Here is a 6,076-nt window from a genome sequence, read left to right as displayed (position 1 = left end):
AAGAATCCACCAATCACCTCCTGAAAGAGATCCTCAAAGGAAAACTCCCAGGAATATTGTAACCAAATTTCAGAGTTCCCAGGTCAAGGAGAAAATATTGCAAGTAGCCAGAAAGAAACAATTCAAGTATTGTGGAAACACAATCAGGATAACACAAAATTCAGCAGCTTCTACATTAAGGGACAGGAGGGCTTGGAATATAATATTCTGGAGGTCAAAGGAGCTAAGATTACAACCAAGAATCACCTACCCAGCAAAACTGAATATAATCCTTCAGGGGACAAATGGACATTCACTGAAACAGAGGATTTTAAAAGCATTCTTGATGAAAAGACCAGAGCTGAATAGAAAATTTGACTTTCAAGTACAAAACTCAAGACAAGCATGAAAAGGTAAACAGCAAAGGGAAATCATAAGAGACTTGTTAAGGTTGAACTGTTTACATTCTTGCATGGAAAGATGATATTTGTAACTCATGAGAACTTTGTCAGTATTAAGGTAGTTGGAGGGAAAAATTATATGTATGTATAGATGGATAGATAGATAGAGGGCACAGGGCGAGTTGAAGATGAAGGAGTGATATCTGGAGAATAAAATTAAGGGATGAGAGAGCATTATATTGGGAGAAGTAGAAAGGGAGAGGTAGAATGGGGTAAATTATCTCACATAAAACAGATAAGAAAAGGCTTTTACAGTGGAGGGGAAATGGGGGAAGGTGAGAGGGAATGAGTGAATCTTATTCTCATTGGATTTGGCTTAAAGAGGAATAACATACACACTCAATTGGGTATAGAAATCTATCTTACTCTGCAGGAAAATAGAGGAGAAGGGGATAAGACAGCAGGGGGATGATAGAGGAGGGCAGATTGGGGGAGGGGGTAATCAGAAACAAACATTCTAAAGAGGGACAGGGTCAAAAGAGAGAATAGACTAAATGGGAGGCGGGATAGGATGAAGGGAAATATAGTTAGTTTTTCACAACATGACAACTATGGAAGTGTTTTGCATGACTATACCTGTATAACCTATACTGAGTTGGTTGGCTTCTTAATGAGAGTGGATGGGGAGGGAGGAAGGGAGAAAATTTGGAACCCAAAGTTTTAAAAAAAAATGTTAAAAATTGTTTTTACATGCAACTGGGAAATAAGATATACAGGCAATGAAATATAGAAATCTATCCTGCCCTACAGGGAAATAGAAGGGGAAGGGATAAGAGAAGGTAGGGATATAGGGAGGGCAGACTGGGGGTAGGGGTATTCAGAATGCAAGCCATGTTGTGGGGGGGAGGGAAGAGATGAGCAGAAAATTTGGAACTGAAAGTCTTGTGGAAGTGAATGTCGAAAACTAAAAATAAATATATCAAATAAAAAAAAAAAGTGTGTCCTGTAGACATATTCTTCCCCTACCTCTACTTCCAACCGCACCCCAGATCTGGTTGTTAAACATTTAGCAGCACACCCTTGCTGTGATGTGATCTTTAAGTTTGGGCCCACTTTACCCTGGACTCTGTAAATACTTATGGAAGAGCAAGTCATAGATTTTTGGTGGTGATGTTTCAAATCTAGGGTTCTTACTCTAACACCTTTGTAATTACTCATTTACAAAATCTACTGAAGGCTGAATGACTAAATGATTCTGAACTAATAAAGTTGGAGAGTGTTACCATTGGGAGATCAACCTTATACCTGACTCCTCAGGGTTACCCCTAGAGCCCTGAGGGGAAGATGTAGCTAAAGTCTGAGGAAATAACTCATTAGTGGGAATAGGAGTTGGTGTAAGGATCCCCAGAGTTTAAATGGGCTAAACCAAGAAGGGGACAAAAATAAGAAAAACTATGGGGTAAAGGGAGAGAAATTATCTGTAGTAATCTGATCCTCTCTATAATTTAAAAAAAAGAGCTAATCAAAGAATTGGTGTCACCATTACTCCTCAACTTCAAGTGCTGTTGTTGTTCAGTCATTTTTCAATTGTGTCTGACTCTTTGTGACCCTATTTGGGGTTTTCTTGGCAAAGATACTGGAGTTGTTTGCTGTTTCCTTCTCTAGCTCATATTACACATGAGGAAACTGAGGCAAATGAGGTTGAGTGACTGTCCCAGGGTCACACAGCTCATAGGTATCTGCGGTTGGATTTGAACTTGGGTCTTCCTGACTCCAGGCCCAGTGCTCTGTCCACTGCACCACCTAGCTGCCCTAATTTCAAATCCTAGTCACATACCTCACTGGAAATTTCCATGGTAGGGATGTTCTCCAGATATGTACTCTCCTATTATCCAGGTTTAGATTGATGTTCTTTGCTTTTCCCCTGAGTTTATTCCCCCTCAATATTCTTGTGTTTCCTCAAAGACTTTTCTGTAGACATTAAAAGGTGTCAAACATGTGGCTTGTCCCAAGTGTGCCAGAGCTCCATTAAAACATAATTGGGAAATATTAACAAAATAAATAAAAATACACTAGAACGTAGATATTTCATTTTAAAACTAAGTCAATATATACCCACAGGGATCTTTATAGATGGATTAGTGGCCCTCGATTTCTATTTGGGTTTGATACCACTGGTCTACATCCTCTGAGAACAGTTCTGTGAAATGAGCAGAAGATGGGACTTAGGCTAAGTTTAATGGTGCATTGAAGAAAGACAACAAAAACCTTGGTCTACCAAAGTTCTAATATCATGCCCTTCTACAGCTGGGGTGGTGTAAGGAAGTAAGAGTGAAAACAAATAAATGATCAGAGCAGTCCAAATCATAAAAATATTTGTGTCATAGCAGTGTTATTTTTAATGCCTAGTATCCAATTCTAACAATACCTGAACCCAGTTCTTCTTCATCACTTTCAAAAAAACAAGTTATATACCAAATAAACTTAAAAGTAGGGACAAGGAATGGGAGAAGGGAGAAAATAATTTCTGTCCTATCAAAAAGAAGAAAAATGAAAGTGCTTCAATGAAACCTATAAAAATATCCAAAGTAGAGCAGAAAGAAGCCCAGAAAAGGAAAACAACTGGGTAGTTTTGTTACTAGAAGGTAAAATTTAACAACATAAGAACACTATATAACAGAAGGTCACAATTTCACAAACAATCATAATTAAAATATATTCATAATAAAAATGTATTTTTAAAGAGAAAAAAAGAAAGTGAATTTTTGGTAGAATATAACTGATTTCATTTTGTTCTGAAATGACCATTTTACTATATATGACCACTGCCTGAACTGCAAGACCAGCCATGATTTCCTTCAGTGTCTTCTTTCCTCTATTATTAATTGGTATAAAAAGGGACTTAATTGCTAAGAAGGAGGATTTCATAGTTTCTGGGATGTCGTCTTCCCTTGTGTAACCTGACAAGTAGTTCCCTTTGATTTTTATGAAGCTATGTTAACAAGGACACATGCCTTCTATAACTCCTGTCGCTAATGATATACATTCTCCCTAATAAGCACTTTTTTTGTGCCTTGTACAACCAGTGGCCTTGTTTCTCCCATACCTAAAAAACCTTCATTTGATCTACCCATACCCACTCTCACCCCATATCTCTTCTCCCTTTTGTAGCAAAACTCTTTTTGAAGGCTGTCGAAAATAGTCACCTTCTTCCTTTCCTCTCACTCTCTTCTTAAATCTCTATAGTTTGACGTCAAATAAAACAACTCTCTCCAAAGATTGTATTAACAATCTTTTATTTGGCATATCTAACCATCTTTTCCTCATCCTTCCTGACCTCTCTGCAACTTCTGAAACTATCTCTAATCCTCTACTCCTTGAAACTCTTTTCTCTCTAGTTTTTTGTGACACTACTTTGTCCTGGGTCTCTTCCTAAATATCTGAGTGGTCCTTTTTGGCTTTCTTTGTTAGGCCTTCATCCTGGTGATACTAGTTAAAGGTGAGTCTTCCACAGGGCTCTATCCTGTACCCTCTTCTCCTCTGCCTTTATACTATTTTACTTGGTGATATCATCTCCTTCTTTAAATTTAATTATCATCTCTATGCTGAAGATTCTCAAATCTACTTATCCACAGTCAACTTGTCTGCTTGCTTCTTGTCACACATCTTTAACTACCTATTTGACATCTTGAATGGGATATCCCATAGACATCTTAGACTCGGCATGTCCCAGTATAAACTCATTAACATTCTCCTTCCAAATACTCCTCTCTTCCTAACTTACCTACTGATGAGGACATCACAATCCTCCAAATTGTCCAGGCCAGCTGGACAGGCCAGGTCTCATATTTGACTCCTCACTCCCCCCACCTGTCCTCTAGCCATGAAATTTCTTGCCAACGCATATCCATTTTATCCATAAACTCCTCGAATGCATTTTCTCTCCTTTGAAACTGCTGCTTTCCTGGTACAAACCCTTATTGCTTCATCTTAGACCAATGTCATAGTCCAGGGTGCTGATTTGTCTCCCTCCCTCAAGTCTGACACCACCACCATCCATCATCCATCAGTCTTCTCTTCCTAAAGCATAGACCCTCACCTCTCACTCTCTCACCTCTAAATGGGTTTCTCTGACCTCTAAGATTCAATATTCGATCCTTTCCTTGACATTCAAAGGCCCCTATAACTACCCCCACCCTCACTCCCACTCCACAGTTCCAGTCTTCTTACTTATTAACGCCCCCCCCCATTTCCCATCATGTACTCTGGATCCAGTGACACTGGCCTCATTGCTATTCTTCACACAACACATTCCCTTTATTGATGGTCCTTTTTCACCAGTTCCCCCGTACCTGGAGTATTTTCCCTCTTCATCTCAGCCTCCTGGCCTCCACGGTTTCCTTCAAGTTCCAGCTAACATTCCACCTTCTACATGAAGCCTTTTTCATTCTCCCTTAATTTTAGTTTCTTCCTTTGATGATTACTTAAAATTTTTTTCCTGTGTACAGTATGTTTGTACATAATTGTTTGCATGTTGATTTGTCCTTTAGACTGCGAGTTTCTTGGGAGCAGGGACTGGATTTTGTCTTTCTTTGTATCTGAAAGACTTTTTAAAGTGCCTTAATAATAACTTAATAATAACTGTTTTCCATCAGTAGCTCTGCTTGGCTTCCACTTCAGGGAACAACACGCCCTTCCCATCAGGAAAAGGTAACACCTGAGATTTCATCACCAGAAAGGATGACTCAGGTTTTGATAGTCTACATCTTCTCAACTAACCTTTAGCTGACTCTTACCATTAATTGTAGGGCTGGAGGACTGATCACTAAGCTCCTACCAAAGCCTTCCTTTACAGAAGGTAACTCCATTTGCTATCAGCAGCCCCATCCCTCCTTTCTGCTTTCTTTTGTGTTGCCTTCCCCCATTAGATTATAAGCTCTTTGTGGGCAGGAATTATCTCTTTTTCTTATTCATATCCCCAGTGCTTAGCACAATGCCTGGGACATAATTGTCAGTTAGATCTTTATTGAATTGAATTGAAATTGAATAAATGTTTATAAATCTACCAAGGGGAGCTATTAACTCCCTTTATTATAAATGTTTGCCAACTGACTTACTGACACATAATTCCTCATCTATTGCCTCATAATAGTCCCTTCTTCCATCCCATAGGATTTGTCCCAGGCCTTGCCTCTGCTTCTTATTCTGAAGTAGAACCAATGATAACCGCTCTATTCTGTTAAAAGGGTTTTACCCCACCACGAATCATCAAAGGCCCCATTTGCTAGAGGCAATTACATTACGCCTGTCTTTTATTGAAGACCATAAGCCTGCCATGAAAAATGTGCAAGAAGTAGCATCCTATTGCACAGTCTTTAAGTGGGGGAACTATGGTATGTTAGAAGGAGCATTGTCCTGGGAACTAGGAGACCTCAGTTCTAGCCCCAGATCTGCTTTTACTTGGTTTGGAAATGTTACTTGACTCCTCTGAACTCCTCTGCATTCCCTCATCTTTTAAAAGAGGAAGATAAAATTAATTAAGTCATTTTCCATGTGTAGGCTGCAGAGTCCAGCAACTCTTGTAAGAGATTTATGTCACTAAAAGACTCAGTAGTAAAAAAAAAAATAAAACAAACAAAACAAACTTCAACTCACATATTTTCTGTTGGCTAAGTAATAAATCTCCAACACACATA

The sequence above is a fragment of the Vombatus ursinus genome, unplaced genomic scaffold, assembly GCF_900497805.2.
Source record: "Vombatus ursinus unplaced genomic scaffold, bare-nosed wombat genome assembly UNPS02014811.1, whole genome shotgun sequence".
Classification (NCBI taxonomy): Eukaryota; Metazoa; Chordata; class Mammalia; order Diprotodontia; family Vombatidae; genus Vombatus; species Vombatus ursinus.
Note: the sequence above shows the minus strand (reverse complement) of the source record.